Below are 16,435 nucleotides of genomic sequence, written 5' to 3'. Positions count from 1 at the left end.
CTGGTTTCTGATCTAAGTATAACCCAGCGCTCACACCTTCTACTAAAATGGGACCTTCCACCTCTTGCCAAGTCTCCCCTCAGCTATTTTAGGTGATCTCAAGGGGGGTCTGGCATGTGGCCCAGAGCAAGCCCGGTCAGCTGCCAGGCTCTGTCACCTCCCTGCTGGTTCACGCTGTCCTACTGGGCTGTGTTCTCTGCTAAGGAAGAGGCTGCCTCCGCCGCCCCAACTCTGTTCGAGCGCCACCACAGGCCCCGTTGCCTCCCAGAGTTGAGTGAGAAACCCCCCCTCCGTTTCTACCTGCAGCCTCCCCGCTCCCCGACAGAAACTGGCGTGAGTCCACAGCAGCCTGGACTAGAGATTCCATCCTCAGACTCTCTTCCCCCCTTGCCCTAAGGTTCCATTATTTCCAGAACTTGTCTTTCCTTGGTATCGTAATAATAGCTTATTCTCACCTACCACTCCATGAGAGAGATCCTGTTCCAAGTACATTACCTGGGTTCACAGCCCTAGGAGGTAGATATCATAAATGCAGTGCGCCCACTGTACAGATGAGAAAAGTAAGGGCCAAGGGTGTAGAAACTTGACCATGGTCCCGCAGCTCCTAATTGCCAGCAGTGGGACTCTGGAGTCCGTGCTCTCCACCCCTTCCACGGAAGCCCCCACTCAGTGCCAGGGGTTCCCGCGTAGCCGCGTCACTCACCATCAACATGCTTGTCTGCGTCTGGACCTGGTGTGGTCAAGGCTGGGCACCTACAGCAGAAGCGAGATCCCTTCCATCAGAAGGGCTCTGGCCTCACAGACTCTGGGCCGCCTCTGTCCAGATTCTGGTGCTTCTGGGCAAGGTCGCCCACCTGACAACCCCCAGCTCGACAGCAGGTGACTGACTCCAGGCTGACCCTTCTCTTGTCACCAGACCCACACGGTGGCTGTGGTGAGACAGTACAGAACACTCTCGTGTTTTCCCACTCGCCGTGCCTGCCTGGGCATGGGGATGGAATTCACCACAGCAAACACTGCTGGGCAAAGTGCTGAGAAATTCAAGCCCGTCAGAAGCAGGGGTGGGCAGGTGATAGGAGAGACAGATGAGTGCCCCCACACCAGGACACTGAGGCTGGGAACAGGCAGTCATCAGAAAAAACAAAAAACAATCGTCCATGTATTCCTGGAATATTAAAATCTTAACACAAAGCTAAGGATTTCACATAGAAATCAGTCTCACCCAGACTTTTCGAGAGCGGGAAGAGAAGTGGGTAGGGGAGCCATAGCAGGTAATGGCTGAAATTCTTGGGTGTCTGGGAGCCTGCCCCCATCTCTGGCTCCAGCAGGGAGGTAGTGGGGGTAGGGAAGAGATGGGGTCCTCAAGAGCTCACTGGGGAGCCCCAGCTGCCCCCACACCTGCTGCAATGGTTTCCGGGGAACGGCTTTCCCTTTTTTCCATCTTTCTTATCTCCCCTGAGAACATCTCATGGACAACCTCCAGCCAAACCCTACGGGAAAGGGAATTGGAAGAAATGCAATTCTGGCTTTCCCCCTGGCCTGCCAAGGAGACCTTAAACAATGTGGGAAGGATGCTGAGCAGTGAATAGGTGAGCACAGTCCACCCTCTCTCCTCCAAGATTAGAACTTCCCCAAAAGGAAAATAAACAACATCATTTGATCCCAAAGGTGATACAACTGTCGCTTACACAACTAAGGGTACACTCACCTGCCCCCCAAAAAGAAAGAGAAAGACATAGAATATGCCATGTGTGACTTGAGCTCTGGGAACATTCACTCCTAGTCAAGATGTGATCTTCCTTTGATATCCAATAACTTAAATGCCCCGTTATAGGGTTAGCCACCTTACACTGGATACAGGTGGGGAGGATGAAGAAAGAGAAGAGGAACTGATGAATACACACACACACACGTGTAAAATCAAGGAAGAGAATATGCATAGCTACAAAAGGACTTCCTTGCTGCAACTGGTCACGAGACAGACAGCGCTGGTATTGAGAACTTCCTTCTTCGGACACCCTTTTCGTGTTCTTTTGTTCGGAGCCACATCTCGTCTGGACGTGGTTCTCTTTGTGGCAGGGGGACTCAGACCTTCTGCTGAAATGTGAGGAAAACCTGGGGACTGGAAAAGCAAAGGAGCTCCTGAACTGGATACTACAAACAAATGAACATGAGAGAGAGAGAGAGAGAGGCCCACATGGTCCCCAAGTCCCCAGTACTCTCCTTCCCCACTTTCATTGCTCTTTCCTCTCTCCACCCCAACCCTCCAGCCCACCTCATCCAGCCCCATGAAACAGAAAAAAAAAAAAAAAAAAAAAAAAAAAAAAGGGTAGAGAAGAGGTTCAAAACCATTCTCAGCACTTACCTTGCTGCGTGCAGAGCCCTGGGTCATTCCACGCCCCACCCCCACCCACCCACTCCTCCCGGCCCCTCACTCTGCTTGGGGCCTTCTAAGGACAATGGTGCGTGGTTCAGAAAGCCAGAACTTGATAAAAGGCCAGCTGGGAAGAGTTGGGGGGGGGGCAGGGGGCAGTAACAGCGAAGGTTTCCTTTCATGCATTCACTTACAACATAGTTGTTCCATGGCCACTCTGCCCTCCAGCACCCCTAATCCTGATAAATGCTGCTTTAGTGCAGTAAATGGAGTCTCTTCTACACTTGCCAAAGTTTAGATCCTTTCAGGATCTAAGCTCTGGAGCTTATATGCAATGAATTGAAATACTCTTAACTTACAGGATGAGTGACCCCCAATGGCAATTCATCTCAAGTCCTGAGGCCCCAGGCCTGCTTGAGGGACTGTGCTCTGTCCTTCTGAACAGCCATTTCTGGAAAGCAGCCAAACTCACTAAGCAGCCCTAACCATGGGGGCACAGCATTGAAGCCTTTGCCTGGCCCCAGCCAAGGGTTCCTGGCAATACCTGGCTGCTGGACTCTTCTCCTCTAGAGTGGAGAGGCTGGCTTCCACGTCTGTCTCCCGCAGGCCAATTTCAATGCACCCATGAGTTCAGGTAAAGCCTGAACTGGAGCCTCAGGGACTGACATCCTGAGCTATCCAGGGAGCTGACAGGTGACTCTTCAGCTTAAAAAAAGGCAAGTCATTAAGGACACCTGGGTGGCACAGTAGCTTAAGCATCTGTCCTCAGCTCAGGTCACTATCTCAGGGTCCTGGGATCAAGTCCTGCATCAGGCTACAAGGAGCCTGCTTCTCCATCTGCCTGTTGCTCTCCCTGCTTATGCTCTTTCTCACTCATAAATAAATAAACAAACAAATATACTCTTTAAAAAAAAAAAAAAAGGCAAATCCTTCTTTCCTAGCCACCACAATCTCCTGGAAACTGAGGCAGCTGGTCCCCAGGGGAGTAACGGGCTCTCAGTCCAACCATAGTCAAAACCATGGACAGAGGAGAAGTGGTGGGCTAGGGATTCTGTCCTGCTTCGTATCCTTCCCTCTCTGTGTCTTCTCAATGCTTAGGGCACTAGCTATAGGAAGGGAGGGGGCAGCGGGAAAGCCAGGGTGCTACCTGCCAGAGGCATTATAGGACTAGGAGCCAACTGGGAGGCACTTGTTCTTGGAGAGCTCACTGCTCCATTAAAGGCCCCATGGATTCCAGTCAGGAGTACACTGTGGTGGAATGTACCACTGGAAGCAAAATTTTCATTTATTCACCACTCAACAAACAGTACTGATTTACGTATTCTAGATATATAAACAAGTGAAACAAAACATAATCCTCAAGAGAATATTCATCCTCAAAATGCTTACAGTCTAAGAATAGAACAGTCTAAAAATAAAACAGGGACTCCGCACAGAATCACGGGTCGCTAGGTAATGTGTAGAGACACCGAGAGCACAGGATAGGATGTAGTAAAAAGAGCGGACAGTGTCCTGACAAGCTGAGTTTCATCTTCCTTATTCCCAGATGTCTCGCTGATGCTCATTCCCCCACCACCTGCCTGATCAATTTCCTGGAACTGAACTTGCCCTCTAGGCTATGCCTTTGAAGATCTGTCCTTTGCCATCAGTCCCAGATTTTATCTTAGAAATTTAATTTGTTCCTCCTGACTGACATTTGAGCCAAGGGTCCTGGCTTCTCGCTACCCTGGTCACAGCCAGGTCAGCCCTTGCTCCCAGGGTTTGTCATGGCCCAGGATGCCTCAGCTGGAACGTGGTAAGTATTGTGTCTCTCAGCACAGAAAGGAAGGAGGAGTGAGGAGGGACCAGGGAGAGAGAATATCATCCTCTCTTCATCTTGCCACATTTTCTATGATCATAATTCCCTAAGGATCACCAGGAAGTTTAACTGGTTTTCCTCGCTGTGTCCTCTGATGGAAGAGAGACAGGGAGAAAGGAAATGACATTTGTTGAAGGCTTGTGCTGTGCCCACTACCCCAGGAGGAAGATTGTTAGGTCTTTTTAGAGACCAGAAAACAGGCTCAGGAAAGTTAGGTGGCCTTCCCATTGCTACAGAGCCAGTAAGAGACGAAGTCTTGATTTCAACACTAGACTCTCTTACTCCAAAGCCCGTATTCTATCTAGAATGATGATGCTTCTCAAACTTTAATGCGCACACAAATCATTGGGGAATCTCATTAAAATGCAGGTTCTGATTCACAGATGGGGGATCAGGGATGAGAATCTGCCTTTGTAACAAGCTCCCAGCTGGTGCTGATGCCAGGGGTTCCCCGCTGCCCTCTTGATTTTGAGAAGTAAAGGAGCTTTCTACGCATAACTCCAGGTATGCCCTAGCGAGCCCTCCTCAGTAAGACTGATAACACACCTCTTACCCAAGGGCAGCAAGGTGTGGCGGCATATTTTGGTTTGGGGTCTTAGTTGTTGCTATGACCGGCAGAGTTACCAGCGTTTCATATCTGGGAGTTAAAGATGCCTCAAATCCTTCAGTGCATGAAATAATACCGAGTTGATTTTCTTGGGACAGTCTTACACAGTACAGACTGTCTCACCTGAAATTCCTAAAGCATCATCATCAAGGAACCCTGAGCAGCAGCTGGCCCGGGGAGAGGGGCACACTACTGTCAGATGCAATCCCTTTGGCTGCCTTACCTTGTTCTTGGTCATTGGAAACATCAGCTCTGCCCTCCAGCTGCTCAGCTCCAAACTGTCATCACTGACAGCTGCTCTACAGCATATCACTGCACACGAGTGCAGGTGGTTGTCTTGCTTCCTGGAAATCCAGCATTTCAACAGAAAAGATGATCCAAGAGGAGTCTCATCAGAGAGAGGTATGTTCACATATTTCTTGGCACCCCCAAAGACCACAGGGGTGCCAAAAATGTCCAAACATGGACATTTTAGTAAAGCATGTTGGCCGACTGATAAATTCACATTTTGCCTCCCATGACAATTTCCAAAGCTATTTCTTGAGAAGATGGGAAAGGAACTGACTTCTACTTGGCCTTTGCTGTGTACCGCAAACAGGAAGGGTGCTTTGTGGCATGGAATAGACATTACACACTCAGACTCTGGAGCTCAAGGATCTGGATTTGAATCTCACCTCAGCTACTTACCAGTTGTGTCACCTTGAAAACAATATTTAATCTCTCATTCTCTCAGTTACTTTATCTATAAAATGGGGATCAGAATGGTATCTGCTTCATTAGCCTATTACAAAAGTTTGAGGAATTAATACCTGAAGAACACAGAGCACAGATCAAAGACTATAAAAGCATACGCTTGCTAAATAGAACCACCATGTAAGATAATTTATTTTTACAGATTTTAAGGATGGGGAAACTGTAACTTACTCAAGATCACATAGCTACAATGTGATACAAACTGACCAATCATAATTAAAAAAACTACTATTCACCAAGGAGTACCTGGGTGGTTCAGTCAGTTAAGTGTCTGACTCTTGGTTTCCACTCAGGTCATGATTTCCGGGTTGTGAGATCGAACCCCACATTGGGCTGCACACTGAGCATGGAGCCTGCTTAAGAGTCTTTCTCTCCCTCTCCCTCTGCCCCTCCCCCATGGCTTGCATGCTCTCTCTTTATCTCTAAAAACTAAAAATAAAAAATAATAATAAAATGCCAAATACTAATCATGAAAAGAAAAACCTCTCACTTTAGATGCACACATTGACAAACATATATTTAAAATACAACCAAACACAACGTATAAATCTATATTTGAAAATATCTTGATTGGCATAAGCTAACTTTTGTTCCTGAAAATTTGATTCAAGCAAAATGTGGACTGAAAGGGTCTCCTTTCCCAGTAGGTTTCTTTATAATCAGAATCAACAGTTGTCATTGCTCTAGGGACCCTACATATGTTCAATATTTGGTTCACCTCAGGAAAAATTTTCCACGGATGAGTTACTGAGCGTAAATGGTCACTTCTCAGGGAGGAGCATCAAAGGTAGCCTCTCTTACAATATCTCCTGTTCCCTTTTCAAAAACATGAAACACAGATCTTGAACAGTAACCTTCATCATTGAAGACATCAGCCAACTTCTCCAGAAAAGCCATCCATGTCTTTAGACCAGCCCCTTCAGCTTCCCCTGAAATCTCTAATTTACCAGCCAGTTGTCCTCTTCCTAATGATTAAACCATTCTTTTTTTTTTTTTTAAGATTTCATTTATTTATTTGACAGACAGAGATCACAAGTAGGCAGAGAGGCAGGCAGAGAGAGAGGGGAAACAGGCTCCCCACTGAGCAGAGAGCCTGATGCGGGGCTCGATCCCAGGACCCTGAGATCGTGACCTGAGCCGAAGGCAGAGGCTTAACCACTGAGCCACCCAGGTGCCCTGAGATTAAACCATTCTTTATAGCATTAATTATCTTTTTTGATGGTTTCCCAAGCTCTGTCCATAAGAGTTTCAAAAGGTGACAACCAGTACCTATTAATAAACCAAGAATTCATAGCTTAGTTGAGGAACTTGCTCCTTAGCCAACCAGGAATTCACACCTTTCAGTGCTTTTTTTTCACCTTTCAAACCAGCACACCACGTGGTCAACACTAATAATCTGCATTGACTAAAGTCTACTCTAAAAACACATCAGGTTCAGCTGGTGGGTACACATAAACACAAAGCCTATTCAGCATGGTTAAAGTGTTATTTACGATAAGCCTACAAAGATTGCACATCTCAACTTAAGCTATCCCAAGTCAGGTGGTGTCTGTTTACAAATATTCTGTTAAGTACATATGATGTCTTTGCTCAAAATGGGGATTCTGGTCTGTTAACTAATCCTACTAACATTGCCTCTCTCTGAGCTGGAAAAAGATGAGTTATTTTTGGCAGTAGGTAATTCCATGTCCCAGAGATGAAGTTCTTTGCATAATCAAGTTTTTAAATGTCAGTAGCAGTTTGGAGTGTTATTAAAGCATTTCTGGTTTCTGAAAAGGTTTCCAAATATCCTTCACTGTGTTTAATCTTTCCTAATGAAGTCAGATAAAAGCTGAAGTTCTTGTCAGTCTGAAGTGTGATCCCAGTTCATGGCCATGGATGCTAAGTGCTCTGTCTGCACATTTTGTCCCAAAATATGTACCCCTGCGTCCAGAGAAAATAGCCCAGCCTTGGAAAATTTGAAGTCACAAGCTTGAAAAGCTTAAACAAACAAAGGGAAGTCATGAAGCATGTTTACAGTCCTCTAATAAAATACCTATTTATAACTAGCCCGTTTCCAACCCAGTTTTATTAATTGGCCCTTCTAGGAATCTGGGAGATTGAAGGGCAGACTAGTATCTTATTTGATGGTAAACAAGACCAGCATACTTCAAAATCTTCTGCCATGAGTCACGTAAAAAAAAAAAAAAAAAAAAAAAAAGGAGGAAAGGCAAAAAGAAATGGCTAGATGACATGTAAAGACCAGGTCTGGCAATATTTGTGCCTCATACATTTTAAGATTATTTTCAACCTTGTTAGTAAAAATTCCAAATAAAACTAGCACACCATTTTGCATTATAAATTTAGAATATGAAAACTGAATCCCCAACTTTAAAAAACAAAGGCATCCAATAGCAGAAATTCTGAGATGAAACTATTATTTCATATATTTCTAGTGGAATATAATTTGGTGCAAACCTTCTGTCACAGGTCATAAAGCCAAAAATCAGGCTCCAACATATAGACTCATGTGCAAGAGTTTTGTGGGGGGTGATTTACATAAAGACCAACACCTGAGAAGGAAAGCAAGAATCAGGAGTGGACAGAGGGTGAACTGGGACTTTAATACCATTGCGGAAAGGTCTCGGTCAATCCTAAAGGGAGCTCTGGGGCTGAAATGGTCTCTCAGAGTTGTCTCAAATTGGGGTGTTAACTGCAGGTTTACCCTCTGTATAACTTTAGGCAAGGAAGCTCTCTCCAGCCTATAGAAAGTTCCAGAAGAGGAACTCAGCTAGAGCCATCTGCCACCACACACCTACCAGATGGAGGAATGAATGAACTAACCTAGAGGGGATCTCGGTGGCAGACAACAGCCTCATCCTTTGTGGACAACTCCTTGCTCCACTTGGATCTGCTAACTTCATATAATATATTCTAAGAGAAGCTCTTCTGGTAGTCTGTATTCTATTCTTGGAAGAATCTTACCGAAGGAAGCTTAGTGGGAAAAACTAGCCATCCCTGCCATTGCCCCTGATCTTGAGGAAGTAAAAAGTTCATCCTCTCCTTCACCATCTATTCTGAAGTCTCTTTGTCCTCAGCTAGCATCTCTGCTGGTCTAGGTGGCTAGGCTGCTGAGAAGACACAGACACCTATTGCCGTGACCTTTCCGGGCTGTGGTTGCTGCCATGCTTATCATTAGAATTGGGCAGTTACCAAGAGCAGCCCGAGTGGAACCCCTGAGTGCCAAATATATACTTCCCTGACCCTAGTGTGGAACAGCAGCTCTACCTGTGCTGGATGGTCAGGGTCAATTATTCCTACCAGCATGGGGAGAACTTTCCTTGCCTGCTGGTAGGATCTTGAAACAAGATCTTTGGGGTAACCAACTAAGAGCCTAATCCTATATTACCTTAACAGGATCTTGCTGGGTTTCTTAGTAGACCCATAACCTTGCTAAGAATCAAGACTATGAAGTGTCCACATCACTGTTGTAAAGAACAGAAGCACAAACTCCCTAAAGGGGCCCTTGGGGCTGATGGGAAGAAGAGTCACTGATACTTTCACCTTTTGCTTCCGGGATCTGTGCCTGTTACATCCTGAAAACATGGCACCATATAGTATTTAATGATTTGAGGCGTATACCACCTCTTAAAGGATAGTGTTTAATCTTCACAGTGTATTCTCTCCAAGATGGCACATCTGCTAGACCTTGGACAGATTGCCCCAGTGTTCTGCCAGTCTATCAGCCCGTGGATGGTGACATATATGATGGGATCACAGATACCATGATCACATGCCTACTGCTCACCTCCTTTGCTATATAATGATAATGAGTCTTTTGGTCCAGTACAATTTTATGTGGGATCCCATGTTTATGGATCAGACTCTTTCTAAGCCCTTGGTTAGTGGCTGAAGCACTGCGGGCCAAAAAGGCAAATGCATATTTGGAATAGGCATCAAGTACTGTGTGGAAAAGCCCATCAGCCTGGACCTACTGCAGATCCCTTTTCTGTTTTGAGACCCACACAATGATGGCAATCTTATGGGTCATTCTTATAAATGGGTTGAGTCAATATTCCCAGTACGCTGCTTCCAGATATTGAAGGCAGCCATTGGGTGATCTGTTCTTTCTTGGTAGTGGGAAGTGCAAGACAAAATAATCAGCTCCTAGCAGGAGACAATGTTCTAGTTTGCTTCAGACCATTTGCCCAAAAATTGCATTAATGTTGTGGACCCCAGAGTTTTTTAAGAGTTTAACTCCCACTCTCTGGAATGCATTGTATTAATTTGTATTAATTTTCTGTCTCTGCAAAAATTACGACATGTTTAACTACTTGAAACAACACCATATATGACCTCACAGTTCTATAGGTCAGAGGACCAGGCAGACTTAACTAGAGTCCCTGCTTAGGGTTTCACAGGGCCAGAGTCAAGGTGTTGGCTACATACCATCCCCATTCACCACTATTAAAAGGATTAACAATTGGGGTGCCAGGGTGGCCCAGTCAGTTGAGCATCCAGCTCTTGATTTCGGGTCAGGTCATATGTCAGGGTTGTGGGATCAAGCCCCATGCTGGGTTCCACGCTCAGCAGGGAATTGGCTTGAGATTCTCCCTCTCTCTCTCCCTCTGTCCCTCCCCCCGCTCACACTCCATCTCTCACGCTCCCACTCCCTTTCTTCCTAAAATAAAAATAAATAAATCTTGGGCACCTGGGTGGCTCAGGTGGTTAAGCCACTGCCTTCGGCTCAGGTCATGATCTCAGGGTCCTGGGATTGAGCCCCACATCGGGCTCCTTTTTCAGTGGAGAACCTGCTTCTCCCTCTCCCTCTGCTTGCTGCTCTGCCTGCTTGCACTGTCTATCTCTGTGTCAAATAAATAAAAACTTATAAAAATAAATAAATAAATCTCTTTTTTAAAAAAAGATTTAACAACTGCACCACCACCACCCCTTGCCCCAGGCTGTGCTCCACCTGTCATAGGTAGATTTATTTCACTTGCTCCCCAACTTTTTGCACAATACATTGAACATAATGCACTAGGTACCACTATTTGTACTTAAAACTGTGGCGCAGGCCAATGCCAGCTACTCCGTGTGAATGAAACAGTGAATGATTTCACATTCCCGTCGACTCTCTTTTACCTGCTGTGAACACGGCTGGTCCTCCTTCAGAACTAATCTCAAATGTGTATCTTCCCATCTACCTCGTGACTTACATGAGTCACGAATAACTGAATGAACTAAAAGCTCCCATATCGAGGGTTTTCAGAAATAAATAGAACAAAAAAATTATCAAGAAATTTTCCTCAGGGCGCCTGGGTGGCTCAGTGGGTTAAGCCGCTGCCTTCGGCTCAGGTCATGATCTCAGGGTCCTGGGATCGAGGCCCGCATCGGGCTCTCTGCTCAGCAGGGAGCCTGCTTCCCTCTCTCTCTCTCTGCCTGCCTCTCCATCTACTTGTGATTTCTCTCTGTCAAATAAATAAATAAAATCTAAAAAAAAAAAAAAAAAAAAAAAAAAAAAAGAAATTTTCCTCAGACATAATGTGACCAATGTCAAGAACTATTTAAAACTCTGAAACTGGTGATTTTTTTCAGACCACGCAACAAAATGTTTACTATTTTAGGCACTCGTGATAGTAATCACCCCTTCACATGATAATTCATTGATATTGAGCTATATACAGCAGAGCCATTTCATAAAGAGGTTTACCAATAACCCTCATGCATATTTATCATGAACTTGGTGAATGATTTTACAAGATTCTTGTGATTTGTGTGACAAATACTCATTCTGTCATAAATAGCATTACTTTAAGTGATTCTTCTTCCATTTTGCTCTCTTCTTTGCCTTGAGCAGCAAAATTTATTGGTATTATACTGGAAAGCACCATTTTATGCTCATTCTTGAAAACTGACTAATTTGCTTTGGAGATCATTTGTGGAAGAAAGTGCAAGACAATGTCCATTCTCCCCTTCCTCCTTAGCATCAGAACATCAGATTTTAGATGGACACTCTGCTGCTCCAGATGACAGACTACGTGTCCACTTCCCTAGCAGTTAAGATGGCCATGTAACTAAGATCAGGTCAGTGAAGTATAAATAAATGTGTTTGTGTAGGATTTCTGAGAAGTCTCCTTGAGAGGAAAGGTGTGTCTATCCTTACTTTTTCTTGCTGGGTACAGTAGGATGTGATGTCTGGAACTCTGGCAGCCATCTTCGAACATGAAGTAACTATAAGAACAGAAACCACCCAGGGGCTCTGAGGACACCAGAGACCCACAATATCAAACCTAGACTGCCTGCCTGAGAGTTCTTTGACAAAGAAAAATTAATCTCTCTCCGTATGAGACATTGTTGTTTTGAGGTTAATTTCTTAAATGCAGCTAAAATTATTCCTAAGTGGATATATTACTCTACTCTGTTTTTAAAATATGCAAAAGCTTTAATGACTATGTTTTTCAATAGATAAATCACTAAGTATTAGGAAACTTAAGTCATCAGTCCATTAACATTCAACTTTCAGATATTTATGATTATGCCCTGTAATCATACTGAGTTTTTTTTTTCTTATGCAGAACCATCATTCTCATGGATTTTCTTGTCTCAGTTGGTGGAAATTCACAGTGTTATGGTCATTATATTCACATTCTATTTTAAGAAGTTCTGTTTGTATATCCTGAGTTATAGTATTGATGTGACTATTGCTATCATTACATTTATACTTTGAGAAAATCTTTTAAACCTTTGAATGAATCATTGTGCTAAAATTGAGATACACAACAGCCCAAATCAAGAGTAATAACCATTAACACTAACAGCAAATAAAATGCAACGGTAGAAAGGGGTTGAGGAAGAATACATACCTTGCCAGGTTTTTCTATGTGTAACAGTTTGTAATGGCCTCCCGTCCAGTTTGGGTGTGAGGTGGACAGAGAGACTGTGAGTGTGACATCTTAAAGTAAAAAGGTATTGGTGTGAGAGCACAAGGCATGTACATGTACGTAGTAGTCACTCACTTCTGTAAACTACCTAAGATGACAAATAACAACACTCATTAAGATGTTGATCCTAAATTGACGACCAAGATAACATCTACTTATTTTTTCATCTGTAACATTAAGTAAAAACCATTCGCCAGATTTTGGCAGGAATTGAATGTTCGAGTATAGTTCAAAGAAAACAGTTGTGAACAGAGAGAGAAGGACCAGATCTCTATTCTGGCCAACGGTATGGCAGCTGGGACTCAGGTTAGGTTCCTACAACCCACAGACCCTACTTCCTTCAAACTTTCAAAGCCGCCCTCAAATAAAGTGGCTTCGTGGGCCGCTTCCACTGAAGTATTTGTAGGGAGCACCTGCTGCTTGTACACTCACTTGCTGGAAGCGCCCGGTGGCTGCTCGAACGTATCACATTATCTCTGTGCAGCTCCACGTTTCCAGGCAAGAGTAAGAGAAGGTGACGTGCTTCTGAATCCCCTACCGAGGCAAAGAGGGTCGTGAAAAGTAAGGAAAGCCTAAATGTTTAAAAACATCCTGCTTCTGCCATTTGTTTTTGGTTCCTGTGAAGTCTGGGGCAAAATCTGTCTGCACGTGGAGAAGTGATGGGGAACTTTTTGAAATTCCCACCCAGCAGAAACGCAGTAATGGAGGTGAACCTAATGTTGGCAGGGACGGCTGACCCTCGTGGCTTTTCGACATAAGCAACACTTCTAGAATGGTTTGTTAGGAATGTAGCAATTTCTCTGAAGCCTATTGCTAATCTTACATTGCAAAATGTGAACTAAGTATGGACAAAATGGTCCTTTTTCTCATAAAATTGCCACACTTTGTGAAGACTTCCCAATGAAGCACTGGCCTAAATAGTGACCTTGGGAGCCCATTCAGACCTCCTGGACCTAAAAACCAGAAATGTCACAGCGAGACTAAGTGTATAGCAGAAGAACCAAGACACCCTGAAAATAATACTTTGGTGTATAAAAGATTCTAAGAAGCCAGTGCACAGCGCTCAAACTATTTCTAAAACTAGGGTACCTTCCGAATTTATCAGGAAAACTGAAAATCACAGCCGCCTGTCTGCAGGTCCTTGGCAACAAGAGGGTAGTAACCGAGCTGGAAATGGCAGCTGCCTAGGAGATGGGACTGTATATTAAAAGGAAAAAAATATTGTTCAGCTTTATATGGTTTTATAATCTCTGGCCTCTGCTCTCATTGTAACTCTAAGAAGGCGAAAAATGAAGAAAAAAATAATTCTCTGCCAAGCATGGTTTTCCAGCCGTCCCTGGACTTGGAGAAGAAGGGTGCACTATGGGGGCTTCAGGGATTCCATCCTGGGGAGCAGAGGGTTGTGATTCCTTCCGTCCTGCCCCCTCCTAGGTGCGACTGCCTGGCAGGTGAAGCCGTCTTCTCTAACCCAGGGAGAGGAACCAGAGTAATGACTTGAAGACCATGAAGGGCTCTGTGTCGGGCAGCTAACAGGCAGTACCCTGCAGAGCTACAAGGACCAATGGTGACAACAGCACTCTCTGAAGCTGTCATGTGGTGGCTCTGGCCCCAAAGGCCCCTCTGCCTCGAATCTCCTCTGCCAGTCTGTCCACACTGCCCCTTCCTAGAGCCTTTTCAGCAGCAATTGTGAAAACGCTTACAAAGTATTTTTAAAAAGTGCAAATCTAAGGTATTTGGGGGACATTTGTACTATTTCCAACAGCCTCCAGTGCACGTATCAATATATTACCCAGAGAGACTAATTTGTTAATATATTAATTTGCTCTAATAAGCTGATCAAACACTGCGGTATATACATGTACAAGCACACAGCAAGCTCTCAAGAACCCTGCAAATGTTAGGCGTCTGGATGATGATGGCGAGTATCTGGGTAATTAAGGAGTCTATTAAACAGCCTCAAAAGAGGAAGACAAAGACAAAGCGGTTTAGTGGGGGAAAGGGAGTCCTGGTGAGCCAGGGAATGGCCTTCCAGGAGAGACAGCAACCACAGAGAGCACAGGGTGACTGGGACCCCAGGACCAAGCAGTTAGAGGAACCTGTTAGAGGATAACAGGAGATGCTAAAAATAAACTTCCTCTCCAAGGAGATAGTTTACCTTCCACAATCACACACTCACTCTGTTTGGCTTCTTCTCTGTCTTCTCCCCATCCATTCTGGTCAGATTTTTAATTTGTTACAATAAGAATGAAACGTCTCCGGAGGATCACTCAACCAAGGCTGTTGAAAGACAACCGCCCACATCTCCTTGAGTCTCCTCCCCTGGGGACAAACACCCTGGCTGCTCTCTTGGCTCCATGGACTCCTGCAAGGGCCGCCAACTGAATGCATTTCTCGGGGTGCTTCCCCCAGGTTCTGTCCTCTTCTCCCAGAGAACTGGCCATGTTTTCCTCCAGAGAACCTCACTATTCAAGTTATTACACCATCTGACTTCCCTCCCGCCAGACACACTAGATTTTAAATGCCTGAGATGGTGCCAGGCATCTTACTCATCTTTCTGTTCCCTGTTGTTCGAGGAGGAAGATGGTGGATGCTTTAAACTACGCTGAACTCCTGAAGTCGGTGGCCTCACAGTTGCACTCATGGCCTCAAGGAAGGGAGGGCACATTTTATTAAGAAAAATTTATTTAATTAATTTATTTATTTTCAGAAAAACAGTATTCATTATTTTTTCACCACACCCAGTGCTCCATGCAATCCGTGCCCTCTCTAATACCCACCACCTGGTACCCCGACCTCCCACCCCCCGCCCCCTCAAAACCCTCAGATTGTTTTTCAGAGTCCATAGTCTCTCATGGTTCACCTCCCCTTCCAATTTCCTCCAACTCCCTTCTCCTCTCTAACACCCCTTGTCCTCCATGCTATTTGTTATGCTCCACAAATAAGTGAAACCATATGGTAATTGACTCTCTCTGCTTGACTTAATTTCACTCAGCATAATCTCTTCCAGTCCCGTCCATGTTGCTACAAAAGTTGGGTATTCGTCCTTTCTGATGGAGGCATCATACTCCATAGTGTACATGGACCACATCTTCCTTATCCATTCATCCGTTGAAGGGCATCTTGGTTCTTTCCATAGTTTGGCAACCGTGGCCATTGCTGCTATAAGCATTGGGGTACAGAAGGCCCTTCTTTTCACGACATCTGTATCTTTGGGGTAAATACCCAGGAGTGCAATGGCAGGGTCATAGGGAAGTTCTATTAAGAGAATTTTAACCTCACCTTACATACTCAAGAACCTTAACACTTATTTTTCCTCAACAAATCAGAGACGGTACTTACTGATTTAGTCTTTACCGACAAGTGTTCCGGGTCCACTGAAAAGAGAGAAGCGCGGATCCGAGCATCCAGACTTCTCGTGCCCGAGTCCCAAGAGGCTCAGAAAAGAGATGGCCAGATAAACAAGGAACCTTAAAACCGAGTGGGAGGAGACAAACAACAAACAAATGCATAAACCGGAAGGACCCTGGCTATGGTCACTGTGGCCTATATTTGAAACTTAAACCTAATTATAGTCAATAAACTCTCCTTTTCCCATTTTTAAGGAAACTGATAAATGATCACATTAAAACTCCTCCTCTCAGGTGACATTGCATTTCTGACCACTCTAGAGTATTACTCCTATAATTCTATAAACTTAAAATCATGATTAACTGGTAACCTTTATCATTTCTTTAAAAAAAAAATAATTTAAATCAGAGCTAAAAGAAGTTAGCCATAAAATGGAAAAGACCAGTGTGGTGGTTTTTCTGGGTCAACCTGGTAAAGCTGAAACTGCATTTCCCAGAATACTTCTATCTGTATATTACTTGGAGTTCAAGTTGGGGGGAATGAGAATTTGCATAAGATGTCTAAGGTGGAAATGA

The sequence above is a fragment of the Mustela lutreola genome, chromosome 1, assembly GCF_030435805.1.
Source record: "Mustela lutreola isolate mMusLut2 chromosome 1, mMusLut2.pri, whole genome shotgun sequence".
NCBI lineage: Eukaryota > Metazoa > Chordata > Mammalia > Carnivora > Mustelidae > Mustela > Mustela lutreola.
Note: the sequence above shows the minus strand (reverse complement) of the source record.